The sequence below is a fragment of the Blastomyces gilchristii genome (assembly GCF_000003855.2).
Source record: "Blastomyces gilchristii SLH14081 genomic scaffold supercont1.29, whole genome shotgun sequence".
Classification (NCBI taxonomy): Eukaryota; Fungi; Ascomycota; class Eurotiomycetes; order Onygenales; family Ajellomycetaceae; genus Blastomyces; species Blastomyces gilchristii.
Genome location: NW_003101653.1, coordinates 219,343 through 232,808, shown reverse-complemented (window position 1 = coordinate 232,808; position 13,466 = coordinate 219,343). Strand labels below are relative to the sequence as shown.

The window sequence follows — 13,466 nt, the reverse complement described above, 5'->3', positions numbered from 1 at the left end:
TTCATTAATACCTCTCTACTGATAACATTTGATTCTGATTATGAGACAGTTATTAAAGCTAATTTCTCTGACTATGTCATAGAAGAAGCTATATTATAATATGATGATAAAGATGTCTTACAATCATACATCTTCATGTTTAAGAAACTGAGTCCTGTTGAATGTAATTATGAGATCTATGATAAGAAACTTCTTACAATTATATACTGTTTAGAAGAATGAGACTCTGAACTCTAAAGTGTCTCTGAATTTGAGATAATCACAGATTATAAGAATCTCAAATACTTCACAACTACTTATAAACTCACTGAATAATAGATGTGATGATCTGAGTTTTTAAGCTGCTTTCATTTTATAATATACTACTGTCTCAGCAGTCAGAACTTGATGACAGATGCACTCTCATAATGAGAACAAGATATGCTGTTCAATATGACAGATATACACTGAATAAATTGAGAACACTGACTCTTGAATCTGAAGATATTAGTTGATTATAATGAGATTATTCATGACACTATACACAGTGCTCTGATTAGAAGACTCTGTCTCTGAACTGACACTGATATTCTCACTTCTTCTACACTAAATGAACTGTGACATACAGCAGCTCAGGCCGATAAACTTCTTCAAATTCTCACTGAAGCAGTATAATAAGAAGTGTCTTAATTCTCTTCAGAATTACATATAAAGACTGACATCTTGAAATGTTCAATAGATAACAGTAATACTCTGTGATTTTGTGAATGATACTGAGTCTCTCACTTCAAACTCTTATACACCTGGATAATGCAAGAGATGCATGATTTGTATATAATCAGTCATTCAGGCTGTGAATAACTGTACTGAATAATCTCTTGAGAATTCTACTGATCTGAGATATTAAATAGTAGCAGATATTTTGTCTGAAACTGCAACTGTTATTCTTTCATCATCTCATGAAAGAACTGTAGAAAAGACCTGCTGAAATCACTTAATGTCTCTAATAGAATCTGATGAGATATGATAATTGACTTCACTGTTGATCTCTCTGAGAGTAAGAGCTGTAGAAATGTCCTGGTCATCATGAACTGATTGAGCAAGAGTGTAATATTGAAACCCTGTGACAAGATAAATGCTAAACAAGTCACTGAAGTTTTTCTACAGAGCTCATTCTATCAGATGCATGAATTGCTGAGATCTATAGTATCAGATTGAGGCTGTCAATTCGTGAGCACTCTCTGGACAAGAATCTGTCAAGTTCTTAAGATTACACGCTGTTTGTCAACTGCCTATCACCCTGAGACTGATGATGCATCAGAATGGACAATTCAGACTGTAAAGAATTATCTTCTCCGATTCAGATCGCCGATAATATAGTAATGAAACTCTGAGACGCCCGTGATTGAGCAGAAGCCTCCATGGCGAGTGCTAAACAGAATCAAGAAGATTGAATCAATGTTCACTGAGACCTCACTGAACAATATAAGATAGAAGATCTGATATGGTTGAATCTTAAGAACATACAAACCACACATTCATCTTGTATGCTAGATTACCATCATGCCAGGTATAAAGTGATAGAAGTTCTAGGTAGCCATAACTACTGTCTTGACACATTATCAGAAATTCATGATATCTTTCATACAAGCTTGCTCTGCTGCACTGTCACTGACCTGTTCTCTTCTCAACTGACTTCTGACTGACAACTGCCAGGAATCATAGAAGAAGATAATGAGCTTGAGTGAGAGATTGAAGATATTCTTGATAAAAGATCACATAATCACAGTCAACAATATCTTGTGAAATGAATTGACTATGATTAACTGATCTGAACTCTGAGTTCTGTATTATCTGAAACAGTAGTTCTTGATCAATAAGAACTGCTTCTGAAAGAGAGGGACTAATATGACAGGCTATGCCTGATCAATCAAATAGACTATTCTGTTACACTTCACAGATTTCAACTGCTTCATTCTTGAATATGTACACTCTGATTCTCAGTCATTCTCAATCACTGATCCTCAGTTATTATGAATGTGTATGCTCTGATTCTCAGCCATTCTCAATCACTGATCCTCGGCCGCTATGAACATGTATAGATTCTTCCACCCCGAAGTCTCACTGCATATGCTACTACATACATGTATAAATATTCACTCTGATTATCAATTTTCACATTTTCTCATTCTTTCCTTCTCTAACATTTTTCTCTTTGTTATATAAGACCTATCAATATCATACCGATCTATTCAGCGTAGGCCTCTTACATGTATCACTGAAGAAGATGAATGACTTACAGTATTTCAGACATATTATAATCTCTTTAAATGAGTAGTTACTCTCTTTGAACTGACTAATATCTCTAGTATATTTCAAAAGTATATCAACTGAGTACTTCAGAATTTCCTTGATGAATTTGCATCTGTATATCTCAATGACATTCTCATCTTCACTGACAGATTCAGAAAAGAATATCAAGAACATGTGTGAGAAGTATTATAACAACTACAAGAAGCAGAACTATCAATAGATATTAATAAGTGTGATTTTGAAGTCAAGAGTATCAAATATCTAAGTTTTATCATAGAAGCTGATAATAGAATTTGAATGAATTCTGAGAAAGTCTCTATCATTCTTGAATGAGAAGCTCTGTATACTGTGAAAGATGTATAAAGCTTCATTGAATTTACTAACTTGTATCAGTGATTTATATAAAACTTCTCAGATATTACAAGATCACTTACAGAACTTATTAAGAAGAACTCAGTATTTCAGTGATCAGCAGATACTGAAGCTGTATTTATATAAATGAAGAAGATATTCATCAATATCTCTCTGCTAATAATATTCAATTCTGATTATGAAATAGTTATTGAAGCTGATTTCTCTAACTATATCATAGAAGAAGCTATATTGTAATATAATAATGAAGATATCTTATAATTATACATCTTTATATCTAAGAAACTGAGTTCTACTGAATACAATTATAAGATCTATGATAAGAAACTTCTTACAATTATACACTGTCTAGAAGAATGAGACTCTGAACTTTGAAATATCTTTAAATTTCAGATAATTATAGATTATAAGAATCTTAAGTACTTCATATCTATCTGTAAACTCACTGAATAACAGATGTAATGATCTGAGTTCTTAAGCTACTTTCATTTTATAATACACTATCATTCTGACAGTCAGAACTCAATGACAGATGCTCTCTCATAATAAGAGTAAGATATATCATTCAATATAACAGATACTCACTGAATGAACTGAGAGCATCAGCTCTTGAATCTGAAGATATTAGTTGATCAAGATAAATCAGTTCATGACACTATATGTACTTCTTCAATTAGAACTGTTACTGATATCTTAACTTCTTCTGAACTTATACTAGATGAACTATGATATACAGTAGCTTAAACTGATGAACTTCTTTAAACACTCACTGAAGTAGTATAATAAGAGACACTCTGATTTCTCTCAGAACTATGTATAAGAACTGATATCTCAGAATGTTCAATTGATGATAATAATACTCTATGATTTCATGAATAATGCTGAGTTTCTCACTTCAAATTCTTATGCATCTGAATAATGTAAGAGATGTATGATTTGTATATAACTGATTATTCAGGCTGTAAACAACTGTACTGAATAATCTCTTGAGAATTCTACTGATCTGAGATATTAAACAGTATCAGATATTTTATCTGAAACTACAACTGTTATTCTTTTATTATCTTATAAAAGAACTGTAGAAAAGACCTGCTGAAATTACTTAATATCTCTGATAGAATCTGATAAGATATAATAATTGACTTTGCTATTAATCTCTCTAAGAGTAAGAGTTATAGAAACATTCTGATTATTATAAATTGATTAAGTAAAGATATAATATTAAAATCTTGTAATAAGATGAATACTGAACAAGTCACTGAAGCTTTTCTATAAAGTCTATTCTACTGAATATATGACTTACTGAGATCTATAGTCTCAGATCAGAACTGTTAATTTATAAACACTCTCTGAATAAGAATCTATCAAGTTCTTAAGATTATATATTATTTATTAACTATCTATTACTCTGAGACTGATAATGCATTAGAATGAATAATTCAGACTGTAAAGAATTATCTTCATAAGTTCTATAACTACTTATAAGATGATTGATTTGATCTTCTTCTATATACAGAGATTACTATCAATGATTGAGATACTAATTTAACAGATGTAAGTCTGTTCTTTCTTACACATGAATATCACATGAAAGTATTGAATTTTTTAGAGACTATACAGTTCACACTGAACCTCTGCAGTCTAATTCAGATCACTGATAATATAGTAACAAAGCTCTGAGATGCTCATGACTGAGCAGAAGCCTTCATGACAAGTACTAAACAGAATCAAGAAGATCAAGTTAATATCTGATAAGATTTCATAAAGCAGTATAAGATAAAAGATCTTGTGTAATTGAATCTCAAAAATATACAGATCACATACTTATCTTGTACACTGAATTATCATCATATCAAGTATAAAGTGATAGAAGTTCTAGATAGTCATAACTATCATCTTAATACATTATCAGAGATTCATGATGTCTTTCATACAAGCTTGCTCTGCTGTGCTATTACTGACTTATTTTCTTCTCAACTGACTTCTGACTGACAGCTGTCAGAGATAATAGAAGAAGATAATGAGCTTGAGTGAGAGATTGAGAATATTCTTGATAAGAGACCGCATGACTGTGACTGATAATATCTTGTGAAATAAGTTAGCTATAATCAACTGATCTGAACTCTGAGCTCTGTATTATCTGAAACAGCGGCTCTTGACTGATGAGAACTGCTTCTGAAAAGAGAGAGTTAATATGACAGGCTGCGTCTGATCAATTATATAGACTATTTCATTACACTTCACAGATTTCTACTGCTCCGATTCTCAGCTGAAAATCTACAGAACTTCTATTCTTTTACTCTGAAGTTTCACTGTGTATGTCACTGTGTATGTGTATAAATATTCACTCTAATTACTGATTCTCACACTTTCTCTTTCTTTTCTTCTCTAATGTTTTTCACTTTGTTATATAAGATCTATAAATATCATATCAATCTATTCAGCGTAGGCCTCTTATAAAATGAAATCTGAGATAGTAAATCAGAAAATATAAGATTTTAAAATACAGATTAATTTAATTAAGTATAAATAATAAAAACTCTTTTCTGAAAAAGCAGAGAAATTTTTTAAAAAAATAATTACTATTTTAGATAAAAAGAGAAAAAATAATGAAAATGAGAAATAAATTATGAAAAATAATAAGAAGAAAAATAAGAAAAATGAGAAGAAAAAAAAGAGAAAAAAAATAATAAGTAAAAAAAGTTTTTTTATATTAGTTAATTATATTAATAATAATTGAAATTAATTTTAAGTTGTTAAAATTTATTATGAAAGTTGTAATTAATACAGAAATAATATATATATATATATATTTAATTATTATAATTTATAAAGTATTACAATATATAAATATAAATATTTTTTCAATATTAATATTTATGTCAGAGTCTCTCTCTATTAGACTGATCACTGAGATTATAAATTTCATATTTGATCTCATTTGATCTGATCTCATACATTTCTTAGTGTGAATCCCGCTGGGACTAGTCATTAAAAAAACATGTAAAGTGACTATATATCAGATCTTAAAATGAAATCATAACTTGAAAAAAATAAGAAAGTAATTTCATTGAATTTCATTTAGTCTCATTCTTAGCATAAAGTTACTATTTTTAGACATTTTAAGGTTTTTTTTAGACTATTTTTAATTTTTTAAAAAGTAACACTTTTTGGTAACACTTAAATGAGATTTAAAGTCATTTAAAGCAATAAAAATAATTTAAATTGAGAAGTGAAAATCATGATCTCATTTGAAAAATGTGACAAGAGTAGAGAGTAAGACTCACTGAAACAGTATAAGACTACTATCTAATGTTAAAACTGTGTAATGAGATCAGTCAAATTGATAATGAGACTATCAAAAAATCTAGTTCTGATCTCAGACACGGTCACACGATCAGTCTACTCTCTATAGACTGACTACTTTTGTGTAAGAATAAGTACTCACAGGTGATTATTCAGGTGTTTGCAGCTTGATATGATATATACTGTTAACTACTAGAAGTATTCACAGTAGAAAGATAAAATGTAGAGATGAAATGTATAATAGCATTCAAGCTGAGTTGTGAATAGTATTTATGAACTTCAGTCTATATAGTTATATGTAGTCAAGAGCTGCTAACTCTATTAATTATATAAGAGATAGAAATAGAGATAAAGAATCTGTAAGAAGTAGAATTTCTTATATACTCTTCTCTCTTTAAGACTTTATCTGTAAAGTCTTTCACTGAGTGATTTCATAGAATTAGCTCAGCACTGTAGTGCTACTTACTAAAAACTCTTCATATCTATAAAAAATTTCAGTGAGGAAAAATCTCTTATTATTATAAAGAGAAAAGAGTCTGTCACTCAGTTTCTTATTTCATAAGATTCTTTATAACCTGCAGATCTTTCTCTGACTATTATACAGATTCATCTCATATTTTTTATATAGAAAAGTTTCAGTTGACTCTTAATTATTTTTATAAAATTCTTATATAATTATTATACAGATTCATTCTACAGATGAATCACTCTCTATGAGATCACTCTTATTAAAGAGAAGTATTTATAAGTTAATCTTTCACTTATTCTTATAAATTATTATTCTTTAACACTGTAGAATTGTGAGGAATTTTTCATTCTTTCATCAACTCTGTATAATTATAGAATCAAGATATTTACAGTCTATAATCACTCTTTATAGTTATATAGAAAGATTCAGATCTGTAATTTACAATCACTCTTTATTTACTAGAGTAATCTGACTATTTCACAGAATCACTCATAGTATAAATAAATCTCTCTAAAGTAGTATAAATATCTCAGATCTGTCTGTGAAATCTCATCTTCTTTTCTCTTTTTCTGTAACAGCTTTTATTCTTATAAACTGTGAGTATTCTTATTCATTTATAAAGTGTTTTCACTCAGATAACAGAGAGAGAGTGTTTCTAACAATATTTATATATTAATTCAAGAACTTTTCAAGAATAAATTTTTTTTCAATTTCAATATTTTTATGAATTATATCTGACTGCTGCTGAGCTTCTCACAGATATTCTTATAACTTCTTTGATCACTTTTTACTGACTAATAAAGTAGAAATATTATTACTTATAACAGTATCTTCATTCTCTTCAGTCTTATCACTGCATCTGATTTTCAGATCAGTGATTAACTCTGTATCTCTTTCAGATCAGTCTCTGATATTAAGTAGTATAGTCTTATTCTTTACTGTAAGTCTTCTTATAAGTAATTTCTTATAAACTCTAGCTGACAGTTTCTATAAAGCTCTCAGTGCTGTCAGTGTCTTCTACTGCTTTGCAGATCTATAACTACTCTTTCTCTACTCATACAATCTCTGATCAGATATATGTAAATATGTCTAGATTTTCTATCAACAGTTCTTATATCACAGCACATTTTCACAATCTTATTATCAATAAGAGATGAGTCTCTGAGTATCTGCAAAATTCAGATAATTAAGATAATATAAATATCATAAATTTGTAATAGAAGTTAATCTAAACAGATGAACTCTCTCTTTATATTTCAATTGTTTTCAGGCTGAATACTTCAGTATAACTGAGAAAGCAGACACAGCTTTATAAGAGATATATGATTATATATACAGATAATCAGTCTTCAAGACTCTGCTATAACTGTATATACTCTGATATTCAGCTTCTCTGAAGTCAGTGTATTTCTAACAGTCTTTATATCAAATGTAATTATTATCTGTATCATAGATATAATACTCTTCACTTCTTTAAAGAGAGAAATTAGTAGTTATGAGAGAATTAAGTATTATAAGTGTTGAGAATGTGAATATAAGTTTTCTTTATTTTCTTTATTAATCTTTAAATTATGTTTACAGTTCTATTTTTATTTTTCTTGTTTTTTAGCTTTAATAAGAATATGATTTCTTCTTCTCTTTGTATATATTATGAACTGTTCATCTCAGTAGAAACTCATCATCTTATAGACTAGAATTTATAAATAAACAGTGTTAAATATCTTTATTACAATCAGATTCTTAGTGAAGACTGTATTATTCTAACTTATCAGAATTTATAATATAAAAGTTATATCTCAGTTTTCACAGATATATTATCTATCTGAATAATTCTCAAGTGAACTCATTCATCTTATCAGAATACTCTTATCATGAAATCTTGAATCAGAGCTTATAATCTCACTTCTCTAAGTTAATAATCTCTTTAATCTGATATTCTCTTTCACTCTCTAGTACTTTATAAATAGAGTGATAAGTTACAGAGTTCTCTTTTAAGAATTTCTTATATTTACAGAGCAAAGAGATATGAAAAATATTATATATCTATAACTCAGACAATAGTTTTAATCTATAAAACTGTAAACTAACTTTCTTTATAATTTTATAAGACTCTGTTTATAACAGATTCAGCTTCTTACTAGATCTCTATATAATGATATTTTCTAAACTCAGTCAGACTCTATCATCTTTCTTAAAACTCTTTATAATATACTTAAAGTTATAGTATCTCTTCTGATACTCTTAAGTCTTTCTCAAGAATTCACAGACTTTTTTCTAAATATTCTAAATTCTCTCAGCTCATTCACAGATATTATCACACTCTATAATGTACTCTCATAAGTTTATCAAGATTATTTACAAGTGAGTTTTAATGAGTATCTCAAAGAAGGTTTTATCTATACTGATATACTTTAAGTTATTATATATAAACTCTGTAAGTGATAATTAATACACTCAGTTATTATGATTATAATTAACAAAGTATCACAGATACTGTTTTAATATACTTATTAAATATTCTATCTAATTATCTGTCTGTTAATGAAAAGTTATACTTAGATCTTATGAGATCTTTAGTATAATTATTAGATTGAATCAGAACTTTCTTATAAAGATTGATTCTCTATCTGAGACAATATTTGCAGATAACTTATACAATCAGACTATATTATAAATAAAGATATAAGTCAAATTCTTTGACTTTAAATTCTTATAAGTAAGTATAAAGTGTGTTATCTTGATAAAGTAATCTAATATCATCAGCACACTGTCAAAGCAGGTATTATATATATTCTTACTTTCAGAAAGACTTACAAGAGTATTTATTTCTAGCTATTCTCAAGATTCTCATAGAATAAGTAGAGAAGTAAGTTCTTTATATAATCTGAACTATACTACTCATGAATTCTGATAAATAGTATAAGAATTTACTATTTTCTTTATAAGTTCTTATATCTTTGATTAGAAGTATTTTCTTATGAGTAACTCATAAGTTCTAGTATCTGTAAAATAATCTATTAGAGAAGAGTTATGATATCTTTTAATAAGTTCTATATATAGAAACTTATTCATAGATACATAAATTCAGTTCTCTCTTTATAAGAGATTATTTAAGTCTCTTTAACTCTTTATTTCTGCAGAGTTAATCTCTGCTGTGAGCAGTTTCTGAATATACTGAGTATATTTATTTTTCAGTTACAGTTCAGATAATCTGAACAGAAGATTTTATAAAGAGTTATACTCTGTTTTTTCTTATATCAGATCTTCTACAGTGCTTCTTAAAGCTTACAAATCTTCAGATTATAGATACTCTCTTCAAGAATTCTTATAAAAATTCTCAGAGTGTTCACTCTTAATGATATAAAGAGTAGTTATACAGACTTCTTTTCTCTCTCTTCTTTCTTCTCTTATAAAGAATTGAGAGACTCTTCAGTCAATCTCTTTATAATACTTAGTTTAAGCATTTTATAAAGCTTTTCTATCTTTTCTAGTCTCTCTATATCTGTCATTCTGATCTTCTTGATATAGTCAGATCTATAAGAGAATTCATTCACTGAGTTCTTGATTTTCTTGATATACTCTATCTTAAATCAGAACTTACTCAGTCTCTAAACTCAGTGAATCTGCTACTGTGAGAGTTTCTTAATTGAAGTAAACTATTATAAGCTGTTATAATCAGTTCTAACAGTAATCACTATTACAAGATTCTTGAAGTAGTGATATCAGTGATAAAAGAATTTCACTATTATAAGAAGCTTCTAATTATAAATATTATAATTAATCTCTGCAGATTGCATCTTTTATAAGAAAAAGATCACTGAAACTCAGTTTCAATTTAACTGTAGTTATAAGACTATTTCTAAAATTATAAAGAAGAAGATATCTGTCTTCAATCTGATTAAAAGTAAGAAATTAAAGTGAAACAGTATCACTGTTTTTACAAATATCTGTTTTAATCTTATAAATATCTTATAAGCTTCTGAGATAAGAAAGTTCTTACAGTCTTTTCTTCTTAACAATCTTTTCATTCTTCATTTACAGAATGACTTCTTCTTATTTTCACTCTTCAGTATATCTGTAAGAATTAAGAAGATTCTTATAAATATAAAGATAAATTATCTATAGAAATTCACAAAGCTCAGAAGAATCTGAATCTCATGAATACTAGTTAACTCTGATTATAATAGAATAGTCTTAATTTACAAAGATTTTATCTGAATATTATCTGTGATAATTATATATTCTAGAAAATTAATCTGATAAGTACTGAAGTTACACTTTGTAAGCTTAATATATAGTTCTATCTTATCTAAGATCTTTAACATAGTTTATACATGCTCAGTATATTCTTTCTTCTTTATAGAGTATATTATCACATCATTCAGATATATTATTATAAAGATATTCAGATATATACAAAGTATTTTATTAATAAAAGACTGAAATACTGCAGGAATATTAGTCAAATCAAAAGATACTACTAGATATTTAAATAATCTCAGTGCAGTTCTAAAGACAGTCTTTTATTTATTCTCAGGCTGTATTCACAGCTATGTATATATATTAATTATATTTAGTTATATAAATATAATAACTCTTATAAGATAATTGATTACATTCTTAATTAGAGATAGAGAATAGTGACTCTTTATTATCTTATAGTTTAGATTATAGTAGTCTATATATAATCTGAGATCTTTATTCTTCTTTTTTATAAATATTATAGAGACTTCTGTGAAGATCTGTGAAAATCAGATAAAGTCATTCTTCAAATTCTTCTTCACATAAGTCTATAAGATCTCTGTTTTATGATAAGAGAGCTTATAGATTAATTCTCAGAAGAATTTCTATTATTATTATTATTATTATTATTATTATTCTTCTATTATACTCATATGCAAGCGGAGCTTATGATGAGTCCTTGCGCGATGATGTTAAATACAGGTCAAGTGTTGATTATACAGGAGGAAATACAGATGTTAAGACCACGTCAAGATAACAAGAACATAGGAAAATACAAAGAAGGTGACAATTAGATACATGCGATAATAACTTCCCCAGCTCAGGAACATAGAGTGATTTGTTGAAGCGATTTGTACACCTCTGTATTTATTAGAAACCTGAGGTGCTTGAGTTCCGGATTTAATGTATCCCCTGCGGGTTTCGAACCCACACGCCTTGGTTTCCCACTCCAAGGCGCTACCGGGTGGCCGCATTAACCATTCGGCCACCGGGGCGAAGAATTTCTATTCTTCTATTAAATCTATTATTAGATTCTTCTTATAGTGAGATGAAAGCTCAGCTATCTTTATTGAGCTGAATATCTCTATAAAATCTCAGTATTTCTCTAATATCTAAAGCTCAGTTTTCATAACTGTGAAGTTCTCAGACATTTATAAAGTTATTATATAGATAAGCTTATCTTCTCTAATTAACTCTGCAGTATTAACTGATTCTATCTTTAAAAGTAAATCTATTAATACTACTTAGAAGTATAAACCTGACTTATAGACAGCTATATACAGATTATGTCTTTAAAGTTATATAAGTTTTAAGTATATATCATCTGTGATGTCTGTAATAATCACAGTTTTTATAAATCTTCTTCAGATTTCAGAGAGATTTTATAATTCAAAGATACCTCTTATAAGTCTCTCAATTCTCAGATCTGAGTTCTCATACTCTGCTTATTATAAGAGCAGATTTCTAGTTTTCATCACTCAGCTTATTTACTTTATAAGCTTTAGAGATACTACAGTGACCTGAGATTCTGAGTTTATTAATACTTTTCATACTTATAGAATAGTAGTACTGCAGTACAGTCTCTCTTTATAAGTATATATTTTCATTGAGAGAGTAACAGATTCAGATATCAGCTTTAAGACTCTTAAGAAGACTGTTACTAACTCTGTCTATAACTTCTCAAATTTCTATTTTAATTTATTCAGACAGTTTGTATAAAGATATTCTAATTTAGAATAAATAAAGCAGAGATTCTTTTTCTTAATCTCTCTATTATATACTTTATTTATAGAAGCTTGTGAAGCTCTCTCTCTCTACTTAGTAATCAGATATAAATCTCTCTATATCTTATTATCTTTTTCTGATAAATCTGTTCTCTGTTATTCTAACTCTTATAGAACTGATCAGTGATTCACTCTTTATAAATCTATAACTCTTATAGTAATTTGTAAGTAGTGAATGAGAGTTATCAGTTTCTTTAGAGTTAAGAGTTTAAAGTCTTACTTAATAAGCTTATTCTATATATCTTTATTCAGTTTCTTTATAAATATCATTATTCAGATCTTATTTAAGAGCTCTGTTTTTATAGATCTCAATTCACATTATAATTCTATAAAGTACTGTGAGTAGTCTTTATCAGATTTCTTATCTCTTTTTCTACTATTAATAATTACAGCTTAGATATTCTCTATTCAGCTTATAAAGTCTCTTAACTTATTCTTTAAATAGGTCTTGAGAATAGATCAGTGAAATCTCTTATAATTATTTTCTATATAATTCATTCAGTTCTTAGTTTCAGTATAGTAGAGATCTGTTATTATATAGATAATTGCTTGTTCATCTTTTATATTATATAATCAGGCTTATAAGTCAATTTCAAATACAAACTTATAAAAGCTTTTATAGATTGTAATTTAATAGTTAATCTTAAGTAATTACAGCTTAAGAAAGTTTCTTTTCAGTTTATAAGTATCTCTGAAGATTATATCTAGAGACTTAGTTCAAGAGTATTTACAAATAGTAAGTATTTCTTATAGAAAAATGGCTTAATTTTATAGAAGATGCTCAAGAATGTTCTTTACTGAGATTTATTTATTTATAAGTTCAGAGAGTTTCTCTATCATAGATGTAGAGAATAATGTTCTATAAGTAATTAATAAGTTCTTTAAGACTTCTTTTATAAAGATTATTCATAGTTCAGATAACTGCTTCTGAGTGTCTGTAGTAGAGTTCACAGAGATTGAAGTACATGAGTTTCTAGTTCTTTCAGTTATAACAGATAGTT

General features: G+C 28.0%; 1 pseudogene across 1 annotated transcript; it reads right to left on the bottom strand.

Moving 5' to 3' along the window:
- Nucleotides 1-11,587: 11,587 nt before the first annotated feature.
- BDBG_17865 lies at nucleotides 11,588-11,676 on the bottom strand (annotated as a pseudogene). Its single transcript has one exon. The product of its transcript is annotated as a tRNA-OTHER (tRNA).
- Nucleotides 11,677-13,466: the final 1,790 nt, after the last annotated feature.